This window comes from Urocitellus parryii, chromosome 2, assembly GCF_045843805.1.
Source record: "Urocitellus parryii isolate mUroPar1 chromosome 2, mUroPar1.hap1, whole genome shotgun sequence".
Taxonomy (NCBI): Eukaryota; Metazoa; Chordata; class Mammalia; order Rodentia; family Sciuridae; genus Urocitellus; species Urocitellus parryii.
The window spans coordinates 147353975-147366569 of record NC_135532.1 but is presented as its reverse complement, the minus strand read 5'-3'; the positions used below and the strand labels follow the sequence as shown (position 1 = coordinate 147366569).

Genomic DNA, 12595 nt, shown 5'->3' with positions numbered 1-12595 from the left:
CAACTACAGTTTGTATGCATTCTTATTTGGGTTAGTATTCCTTCCATGCAACTCAGAATCACTTGAACCAAGCAGTGTTTATGAAATTTTGGGACCACATTGATGAGTTAAGCTTTGTGTCAGATCTCTGTTAAAATTAAATAATTTCATATATATATATATAGATGAATTTTATATAGATATAAAAGAATTTCAGTAGATACAAATAAAGAAAATTTTAAAATAATAATTTGCACAGAAAAAAGATTAAATGAGACAATATACATACCATTTTGACACATTGTATTTATTCACTACAAAAATTGTGTTGCATAAAATGCTTTCATTCATTTAGCTTTCATTCCTACTTTAAAAAAATAATTTTTTCCTAATACATTTTAAAAAAGGAAATTTAGTTAGAAGTTACAGTATGTTTGTAGCTCTTTTTTTGTTTTAATTAGTTATATATGACAGTAGAATGCACTTATATATTTTGATGTATCATACATATATGGGATATAATTTCTCATTTTTCTGAGTATACATATTGTAGAATCACATTGGTCATACTGTCACATACATACATACAGTAATAATGTCTGTTTCATTCTACTGTTTTTCTGAATTTTTATCATAATTGTCAGAAATATTTGTTACATAGCCATAATCATGATTTGAACCATTAAATCCAATTTTAAATTGTTCACTGTGTTATATCACCAAATAAAGTCATCACTAAGTTAACAAGATAATAAACAAATCAGTAAAGAGAACAAAACATTCTTAGTGTATTTTTGCTTACCCAAATTTTAGCACAAAAGTAAAGTTGAAGACAGTGTATTGTTTTCCATATTTACCTGGCTCTTTTGGTATCTTCTGGACCCAATCTAAAGGTTTCCATATAAACAGTAATTTGACCTTTCATATGAAAAAATTTAAAAATTATAAATTATTTATCTTATCCATATATTGAAAAAAATCGGGGGAGATTTTTTAAAAGTATTAGGCCATATGAAATAGAAAAATTACAGTAGCACAGAATTGATGATATCAAGTCTCAATTGTTTGCACACTTACTCATTTTGAATGCTTAATTTACTGGTCTCAAGAAAATGTTGTTTATATAAGGTCTACTTTGAACACAAAATTCAGGCAGTTGTACAACTGTGTGCTCTTTCCAGAAGTGGAAAAAGTAGAGATCTAAAATTCCCCTCAGAGAACCAGAGGGTTCCCTGTGGACAAGTGACATAGTTCTACTGGGCACTGTGGATTTAGACATGTATGAGAACTTCAGGTAGTCTCACCAGCCTCAACAACTCTAGAATCATAAACATTGAGTTACAATTGTTCTAGTTAACAACAAAAATTGCACTTCATTTCAATATCTTCCCATAAAAGATATTTCTAACCTATTTACGGAAGCTTCAGTTTACATTAAAATGTGCAATTCTGAGTGATTTGATTAGTATGGTTCTGTTTGAGCTCATCAACACATGATTTTACTTAGGCAAAGATCTTATTTCCTTCAGGGCCAACCTATGAACACTTGTCTTCCTCATGCAAACTGGAGCTTAAATAGAAATCATGTGCCTAGGTGCCCCATTCTAAGCTCAAATATGATGAGTAATATTACTAGTCAAATGTTAAAGGGAATAGCTTAAGAAAACCAAGGTTCCTCAATGGGTGGTGAATGTCCTAGAGATCTTGTGAAAACTTGTATTTGTTTCAGTATTTCTAGGTGGAGCTCTGGACTCTTTACTTTATGCACTATTATACCAGTGGACACTTGTTACCCATAGGGCCTTTAATTTTATGAGAAATCCTTAGACAAATTATTAGACAAACAAAAAGTTGTAAATGTGACTGGCCTGCAAATGGAGAAGTTGGAAGGAGACAGATGGGGTCAGGAGATCAGCATCTATTGGATTTCAAAGGGCATGGGGAGCTTCATCAGGGATTTTATTTTTACCCAGCTGAAAGGAAAGCAAATGATGCATTATGAATATGGTAGTAACATGTTCAAGTTTTCTTCTGAGCATAAACAAAGCAGTTTACAACTGAGTCCTCTTTCAGAAAAATTAAACCTAATTATATTTATTTTTGATACCTGAGTACTCATGTCATCATCTCTGCAGTAAAATGATACAAGGTATTTTATTTGTTTGTTTTGTTGTTCTTGTTTGCTTTAGCAGTGCTAAGTTTTAAAATCAGGGGCTCATGCATGTTAGGCTAAGCTTTTCCCCCAGCTCATAAAATGATATTTTTAAATAAGAAGGTTAATTCATCATTTGGTTAATGACAAGAAAGAAAGGAATAAAAACAGGACATATATTTTGTAAGACTTATCTGTCAATTATCTTGCTTACTTATAATTTTGTTAGTGAACAAGGAAATTATAAAGGCTATAATAAGAGATAAAAAGACATTGCTATAAAAACTGCAGAAGTGTGGAATAAACAGCCTGATGTGCACACATAGCAGTAATCATGACAAAATCGAAACTTTTTTACTCTCAACCTTTTTAGTGTCATTTCCTTTAAACTCATTTTTTTTGCTTGTCTTTAATTACAAATGTTGTCCTCGATGCTTCCAACATGGGTATTCTTTTCAATTTGTCATTTTAATGAGTTCTGAAATACTATTGTCATTTTAGTTACATTTACTGATGATTGACATAACCCAGATTCTATTTCTATAGTTACTGAACAAGTGTATATATTCATTTTTGAAGTTTCTATCAGAATCATTTCCCTATTCTTTTAATTTGTTTATCTTACCAGGGATCAAATCCATGGACTCATGCATACTCAGGAAGTGCTCTACCACTGAGCAGAGCCCAGCCTTTCTTTCCAATTTTCTAATTATTAATTTTAAAATTATTGCTTTTTGAGATTTGTTTCATGCATTGTATAAATAAGGCTTACCAGACCAATTATTTATAAGTACTTTTTCAGGAATATTGCTTGCTATTTCCTTTCACATCACTACTCCATTCCAGTAATAGCATTGGGATGAGTGAATCTGTGAGCAAGAAACAGCCATCATTCTAGACTTACTACTAAGACAGTATTATACCAAAAACTAAAAAATATACAGGCAAAAATCTAGAAACCTTATACCTAGGTTAAATTTGTAATTATTGAATGATAAGAGACATATCAAGATTTCTAAGGTAAAGTGTAAGTTGCTACATCTGACGAGTTATAAAAAGAAGAAGTAGAAGATGCAAAAAGTTCAATAAGCATTTTGGACTTATAGACCATTCATTCCTTCTTGGGTCTACTACTCTGACCTACTCATCAAATGATCCAAAAAGCTTCCACTTTTCAGAGGAATTCAATATAATGGAGGTTGGCAGGAGGCTTTGCACTGCCATTTGAATCATATTATTTAGCATTCAGTGGTGATTTGGAAGACAATGGTAAGACAGGCTGAAGCCTTTGGTAGACCTTTACTGGTGAATTTCAGAGTGGACTCTTAGAATTTTGTAGCAATGTCTTGTTCTCCTAAGCAAATATTCACTCTTCTTTTGAGAAACATCCCTTAGCATGCCTCTGGGTTTTACTACAGAGTAAATGCTTTACCATGGGCCACCAAGTTACCATGTGACCTGAGCATCCCATCATAAAATGGATGCTGTTTGACTCAGCAAGCCATAAAGTTGGGCGTGTGCAACAGCAGCCCATCATCAAATAGATGTGGTATACGCATGTTTGGGTCTTAGTGGAAAATGAAGGAACAAGTTACCTGAAATGGCTCCAGTTTCCTTCATTCACATTCATGTAAAATTGCCTTCTCTCTTCTACCCTGCATGTATAGCTTCAAGGGCCATTTGTATGCTGAACTGACAGCAGAAGAGAAGACTCAGGCCTGTACTACAAAATGTTTTGCCTGATATACAGGCATCACCTGGGAGTGGAAGGTACCCTATGAGACATTCCTGATATCACTGTATGAGAGCTTCCTCATAGACACTATATAAAATATCTTTGTCTTCTTTCTTCTCTTATTTGCTTTGCATGTAATATAAGAAATATTAATTTTACATCATGGATATTTTTAAGTATTGTTAAACTTTATCTGTTATTTTGGTTGTGGGATATCAAAGAGAAGCATAAACGTCACCTAATGGCTTGATTGCCATTCATGGGAGTTATCCTTTATAGGAGGTAGAGTTGCATGATGTTGTATATATTTATGACTTTATTATTCTTTTTATTAGGAGATCAACTATGGTTGAAAGAGATTTGTATGGATACCAAGTTGAGAAATGGTATGCATCATAAAAATATGTTTATCCTTCTGTTTATGGGAGCTCTGGAGGCCCAGATACGGGTTTAATGTTATTTTAGAGTGTCTACAAGGGGTATTCTGGAAGATATTATTATTTGAATTGGTAAACTGTGTGAAAAATCTGACTTCCTCCAATATGCATGGGCATGGTGATATCCATTTAGAGACTGAATAGAATAAAAAGGCAGAGGAATGTTGAACACATTCTCTTCCTGAGCAAATTGAGCTAGAACATTGACATTTTTCTGCCTTCTGTGCTCCCGATTCTGAGGTCTTCAGACTTTGTCTGGAATTTGTACTGTCAGATCTCCAGTTCCCAGATTTTTAATTTCCTGAGTCACTGACTTGAAAATTGCACTAAATTGGGCTTATGAACCTCCACTATCATGTGAGGGAATATCTTAGGATGAATTATATACTCTCCATCTGTCTTCTTTCTTCTCTCTCTCCTTCTGTCCAAAAAGATGCATAGATACATACAGATGTAGACATGAATGAATAAATAAATAAATAAAAATAAAGAATGAACAAAAGGAAGGAAGGAAGAACAGAAAGAAGGAAGAAAGGGAGGGAGGGAGAATCTGTTTCTCTGGAGAACCCTGACTAATACCCTTATACAATTACTCACTCATTTATTTAGTGAACTTTTTTTCTCCTCTGAACATGATAGGGACATACTATAAAGGAAGTGTTGACTATTACCCTCAAATAAGTATCATACAGAACATAACTTTGCAGAATTGGGAAATGTCATATTATAGCAACTAGAACATATTATATACAAATTTTGAGAATGATCATTCAGATATTGATCCATTGACTATAATTTTGTCATTGATTAACAACCCCCCCCCATAATTTTAATAAAATGCAGCCATAGCAGTTTTATTGGCTATCATTGCTATCAATCTTCTTTCCAAAGGAAAAGCTCATAAAAGAGTTCACAAGCCAGGCATGGTGGCATCTGCCTTCTAATCCCATTTCAGAAGGCCAAGGCAGAAGGATCACAAGTTCAAAGCCAGCCTCAGCAACTTAGAGAGACCCTAAGCAACTTAGCAAGACCCTGTTTAAAAAATAAAACATAAAAAGAGCTGGAGATGTAGTTCAGTTGTTAAGTGCCCCTGAGTTCAATCCCTCGTACAAAAAGAGGAAAAGAAAAAAAAACAAACAAAAAATAAAACCTTAAAATTCTTCACCCTTGAAACAGATGCTCATTCGAATCTCTCATCCACCTGCTCAAATCAGGGCAGAACCTAAGAATAATTGCAAAGTGCTGATTTAGAGAATATAGGCTGTTGGAAACTACATTTGGATAAGCCCTTAATATATGTTAATATTATGATTTTTTTCTTCACTGATTATTTAAAACAATGATTCTCTACGTGTCTAAGTGTAGTCCCACATAATAGCATTAAGGTTACAGAGTTGGATAGTGTGTTGATGAAGTCAAATATTCTGTTTGCATAGATCTTTACATACAATTCAAAATAGAGTTGGATGTCAAGGTCTGTAAACAAGACAGGATGGCACCTGGCAAATGTTAGAGTCTGTAAACAAGTCTGGATGGAGCCTGGCATATTGCCAGAGGGAGTGGTTTGTGAAGTAAAGCCAGTGAGCCATTAAGTGTGGAGATTCCTTATTGGTTGACTGATGTATCTAGTTTATGCTAATTAAGATAAGCTGTATGGAATGTATAAATACCGCTCCTGTCCTACAATAAACGGTTCCTACTCCTGCTGTATCAATCTACACAAGTTGTTCATCACCCCCTGGCTATTTTGCCGCAGCTGGACAGCGGCAGTTGGAGACTCAAACTTTTTGAGTTTTAAAATAGTCCCTCAACACCTCCCAAAAGCTTATACCAGATTGGTTTGGACATTTGCCTAATACATATATGCAGTAAAATCCTGATATAACTAGTCCACAACCTAGAATTTTAAAAAATGACAATTTGATTGTGGTTTGCTTGTTTTTACTTATCTCTTAAATGTGCTTTATTTCCCAGCATAATTTTCTTTCAATAATTTCCTAAACAGAAAAATGTTTTGTAAGATGATGAGAAAATTGTGTACACAGAGTATAAATACAGAGAGGAACTATAAATTCTATTAAATATCCAAAGTAAGAAATGAATAGACAAACATAATAAAGCATTTTTTCTTACGTTATCAGCATATATTTGAGGTGATTTTAATCCACTATCAGCAGTGTTCCACTGTGTGAACTTTGTTTAATGATATCATACTTTATATCTAAATAACCATTAAATACATACATTCATTTCCATAATTTATTTTAAGACAAAAATCCAAATATTGAAAATCTTGTCAAGAATAAGGTTAAGGCAAAAATATATATTTTACTTCATTCCAAGACTCTTATTGAAATGACAAAAATGGTGTATGGAAAGGAATAAATCTATAATCAAAGTGAAAATCATATACTAGCAAAATTTTAGTGATTTTAGTGGATTTCTGGAAGGTCTAAAGAAGTGGGATTATATTGAAAGACAAATAGAGAAGAGCAATCTATAGACCTCACTTATATAAGTCCGAAAAGGAAACATAACCCCTATTGTTTATTCCATACTCTCCAAAACTACAGGAAAACTTGACATGCTACATACCTGTCCATGGATTCATAGTATATTATTCACCCTCCCATCCAAAGAAATAGAAATTATAGTAATAGAACTTCCTAGTAGTAGAAGAAACTATTGATTGTATTATCAATTTTGTTTTTGTGTTATAACAATAAATGGATAAGGAAAAACTCAATGTAATTGACAGGAAACCATTACTACTATGGGAACATTATATAGCAATAAAAAATAAACAATTCACACCCATGCATTACATGGATATCCAGGAAAAAAGAGTAATAAAAACAACTGTAATCCATTCAGTCCATTTCCTAGGGTCTGGGGGTATCTCTAAGTGAAAAAACAAACAAACAAAACAGGAAAAAGAAGAAGACAAATTTTTTGAGGTGGACCTCCAGAAATACAGAATAATGGTATTTAATGTAAACACTTCTATGTTTTGAGCTCTTTAAATCAACATAAAACCAAAAGAAAAACATTCCCCTGTAATTTTGTCATAGTCTATTCTAATACTCAATCTTAGTGATGAAAAAAATACTTCATTTTAAGTGTAGGATGCTTTCTGTGTTACAAAAACTGAGGGTAAGTTGACTTGCATGAGCCATTCCAGGCCCAGAAATTTCCCTATAGTCATTTTAAGATTTAGAAAGTGTGAAACATTTTGCCTACATTTTATGTATGTATGCCTTAGGTTCATTTTGATTTATAAATAGTTAACAAATACTTATTCAGAGCTTGTTGTGAGTAAGTCACTGTGTTATGCATGTGAGAAATCAAAGACGGGTATGACTTCTCAATTGTAATCTAAAAGGAGAGTTTATACACAAAATAAGTATTGCCCTGGGTGGAGTTTGGTCTATGAAGAATAAATACACAGCTACATATTTCAAATGAGTGAAAAATCTCATTTTCTTTCAGGTAATCTGGAAATACACGATGGAAGCTTCACACTGGAGAAAGACCTTGGAAAAATCCTGTCACTGCAATTGTAATGAGGAAGAGGGCAGTTGGAGGAAGAGGGACTCTGTGTTGACAAATTTGCAGGAGCAAGAGTGTTCACCTGGAAGGGAAGTGTGTCCAGAAATTTTTAAGGAACTTATTTTGGCTATAATGCAGTTTTCATTAGAAGAATTGTGAAGGAAAAGATTGAAGAGATAAATCAAATTTTTATTGATAAGATCCTAAAAAATACCACCACCAGCAAATGTAGGGTGAGGAATAAGTGTAAGTGTGTGTATTTATATTTATATATACATATATTCTATAATCAAGAAATACTTATGAACAAACACACTCATGTAGATCTAGATACATATACATATGCACAGATATATTTTGAGGCAATGACAATGTATTGAAAGGATATGGCTTAATTTGGGACCTAAATATGAAAAATCAATTGGCAATGATGTTGCAGAGGGAAGAGGATATGACCAGGATGAAAGTGGTGAGAAATCAGAGTTTTGCAACCATGCTGGTGAATAGACCCTAAGATCAGGGATTCAGTGGTATCAGTAAAAATGTGTTTGGAATGTTAGTGTTGGGAGATAGATAGCAAGGATAAACCTGTAGATGGATCACTCATTTTATGTAAAGAATATGGAGACCGAGGAAATTACAACTTTCAAGGACTTTTTCTTTCCCACACAGACACTGGGCACTATGCTATCATCTTACTATTACTAAAACTTTCATGTTATGTAACTAAAGCCTCTGATGTGAAAAACACCTTTCAGTAATATTTAAATGCTACATTTTTTTTTATCAGTTAACTTCTTTAAAAGAAGACAGAACTGAAAACATCTTCTTTCTAATCTGCCACTTTTATTTTCCTTTGTGCTTCCCATACTTAATTCTTTGTATCTTTCTGGAGTAACAAGGTTCTTCAGATTGTCAATAAGAAACAAACACAGCAGGAACAGGCCTTAGAAGGCAGAAGAGACATAGAGTCAACTCGCTTCTTTACTCAGAGAAGTGAGAGCTAAGAATCATTTCTTACTATTTATCCTTGACTTTGTTGTTTTAATTCCCTTCTCATTTTGTCTTCATTATATTCTAAATTCTATTCATTTCCCTTTGAGATGTGTGAATTGAATTGCCCAAAGAATTAAAAGACATTAATTCCCCCAAAAAGTGAAATGGAAGATTAGTTGATGACTGGCAGATTTCCTGGGATTTTTCTTTTTCTTCCTCAATTGCAGATCTACTACCACTATGGAGAAAATGTGATGTGGGTCCCAGAGTACATAACAGTATTATCTGTATAAAGTTTCCTCTTCAAGTTATTTTGAGAGGAACTACAATATTTTTCTATTCTGTATACTTACAATGCAATATCATAAAACCTACAAAATTTTTCAGTTGTTTTATGCTTCATTTATTCTAGTATGACATGAACATGTTTAAAATTCCTTACATGTTTAGGAACAGTATATACAAATATTTTAAGAAATTATTAAGCCCGAAAATCTTATTAATGGACATTACAGAATATTCTAATCACGAAAAAATTCCAATATTATCAAAATACCCCCCATTTTGTGAATATAGTAATAAAAGGAAAACAGATACAAATATGACATCTAAACATTTCTTTTCAAAATTTTTGTTAGTGCATCCATGACCTGCTTGTTTCTCAGGCTGTATATAATGGGGTTTAACACAGGAATAATGACAGTGTAAAATAGGGAGAATATCATTTCTTGATCACTTTCTTGTGAAGATGCAGGATGCACATACATGAAGAGAAGGGGGCCATAGTATAAAGACACAGAAAAGAGATGGGCTCCACAGGTGGAGAAGGCTTTTCTTACACCCTTTTCAAAGACTTCTTTTTTAAAATTGTAAAGAGTACCAGGGTATAAGAAACAAGAATAGTTCCAATGGTGAATACTTGTATTGAACCAGAGAAAATAAATATTAATAGATAATTAATAGAAGGATCAGTACAGGAGATCTTTAATAATGGTATAACATCACAGAAAACATGTTGGAATTACAGAAGATCAATCTGAATAAGAAAACTTCATGAATTAAGGCATGAAGAAAGCCACCTATATATGACAAAACCAGTAGCCAGAAGCATAGTCTGTTGGTCATAATCACTGGATACAGTAAAGGCTGGCAGATAGCTACATAGCCGTCATAAGCCATTGTTGCCAGGAGAATGCATTCTGTGGTTACGCTGATTCCAAAGGAAAAAAAAAAACTGTATCTTGCATTCAGTGAGAGAGATCATCTTGCTCTTGATTAACAAATTGACCAGCATATTTGGGGTCACTGTTGAAGACAGCCATGTATCCAGAATGGCTAAATTCCCAAGAAAAAAATACATAGGGATATGAAGATGAGGAACTTTCCAGATCAGAGAAATCAGACCAAGGTTTCCCACAAGGGTCATAAGGTATATCATCAAGAACACCAGGAACAGGGGGAGTTTCCACGTTGGTTGCTGTGTAAGTCCCGTGAAGATAAACTCTGTCAGCAAAGTTGCATTTGCCTCTTTCATGTTATCATTGGATGTCACCTGAAATGAAATTCATTGAATGTAAAAAAGAAAAAAATAATAATCGCTGTTGTTTTTAATGGGAATACTGGAGGAGAAGAGTTGAGAGAAAAATCATACAGGATCATTTGAAGGCTATCCTTTGCTAATTGGAAGAAAGCATCAGAAGAAATTAAAAATGGTAAAAAAATTAATTGATTTAATTCAATAAATGTACCACAGTAACAGATTTAGAGAAAATGAGAGGCTTTCTGAACTTGTGATAAATTTATTGGGACTTATTGATTATGATTGGAAATTCTGTGTCATGATCATGGTTCAGAATCTAGAGGAAATCTATTTGAATGGACTGGATTACAAACTAAATTAAATGCCATCTCAAGGAATTTGAACTTTATTCTTCAGTCAATAGGTTTGTACTGAGATGCTTTAAGATTTGAAATGATATGATCAAATATTTTTAATTAAATATTTGGTAGTATACAAAATGGTCTAGAGAGGGAACACTGGAATTAGGGATAATAATCAGGAAACTGTTAGCATTGGCCAGGGGTTCCCAAATTAGATTCACATCCCAATGTTTTAGGGGAGCTTTTAGCACAAAAAGAGATTATGAGATACTACTGAAGAAACAGAATCAGGTTTGAGAATAAGTTAAGAATCTGTGCCTTAAAAATTCTCCTCTGATGATGCAAACCTAAATGTATTGTCTAGTCCACATATGATATGACTGATGTGGTAGTTAGGAATATGAAGATAAAAGTTTAAATGAATTCAGAATTTACAGTCAGTAAGACTCAGTTATGAATTAGGCATTAAATAGCAGAGAGCAGTGAATTGGTGTCTGAGTAGGTAATTATTAAAAATAAAATAAAGAATTCTAGTCCATTGTTAAATATGTAGAAGGAGTATGCTCTCAACACCCAAGTAAGATATAATTCGGAGTATTGGTATACCATGTGGTAATAAAAATAATGATTTAGGTGTCTTTGGAGCAGTTGGAGGCACAATTCTGCATAACCTATCCATCAGAGAGTTTATACAAATGAAAGAAAAGAAAGGAAAAATATTGAGGAAGATATATTAAAGATGCTATAATGTAAACAGATGTCACTTATTAGATGGCCACATTTGAACTCCTTTATAACATGTGAATCTTTCTGATCAGTAGATGCTACCAACACTTAAGAAGCCAAAAGGGCTAGAAACCCACTTTCCCATAACCCTTCAATCTAGAGTAAGGGTAATTGATCTAGATTTTTCCCAGTGAAAACTACGTATACAATATTTGGAATATGGAAAGAGGGAGACAGATGTATGTGGGCAAGAAAAATTTGGTTGCAAGGGAAATCAAGGAAGGCAATGATATCTAAATTATAGTTCATCTATCCTGCATCTACAGCAAAGGCACTGAGAGTTTTGGCATCTGGGGTCCACAATACCAATACTGAGATATTCTTCAGATATAGCAGGGACATGGTTTTTGTTCTCTCCCTTTCTTCTGCTTCTGCCAATTTGCCAAGTTGATTCCTTTAACCTCTCTGTCATTTCTTATTTTGTGTCAATTTCCACTTGATAAATTCATTTCTTCTTGCAACCCAGAGCCCTAGATTGAACAAAAGAGAAGCAAAAGGAAGACCAGAAGAACATACTAAGCAGGGTGATACCAGAAGCAATGTGAAAACAAGAGAACTGAGTGTTGTGGACATAAACTAAAAACAAAAACAACAACAAAAAGAAACTTTCTCAAGAATAAAGTGAAGGATGGTGCTAACTACCATAATAAAAGATCTAGTGAGATGAGGAATCAGCAGGGGTAATTGGGTGTGGAAATTAAGAAATGTATGGGAAATTTAGCGACAGTAGTTTCTTTTATGTGAAACAATTATATTCAAAGAATTATTGAAAGTACATAGGAAACAAATAGCAAATCAGGAAAGAGAATGGAAGAGTGCACTCTAAGTAATATGGAGAAGACTCAGCATTTCATCCTGAGTGAAGTCAAATATAATAATTTTTCCCTATAGACTATTTTAAGCAAATTTCAAAAAAAAAAAAAGAACAAAGGAAAGAAAGAACCGTTATAGAAGAAGTAGACAGAGAATTTGGAGGGTATAAAAAGAAAAAGAAGAGCTGAGCCTAGTGGCACACACCTGTAAGCCCAGCAATTTGGGAGACTGAGATAGGATTGCTAGTTCAAAGGCAGCCTCAGCACC

The 12595-nt window shown here is 33.6% G+C and overlaps 1 pseudogene; it reads right to left on the bottom strand.

Moving 5' to 3' along the window:
• Positions 1-9456: 9456 nt before the first annotated feature.
• On the bottom strand, positions 9457-10382 carry LOC113198385 (olfactory receptor 5H17-like; annotated as a pseudogene).
• Positions 10383-12595: the final 2213 nt, after the last annotated feature.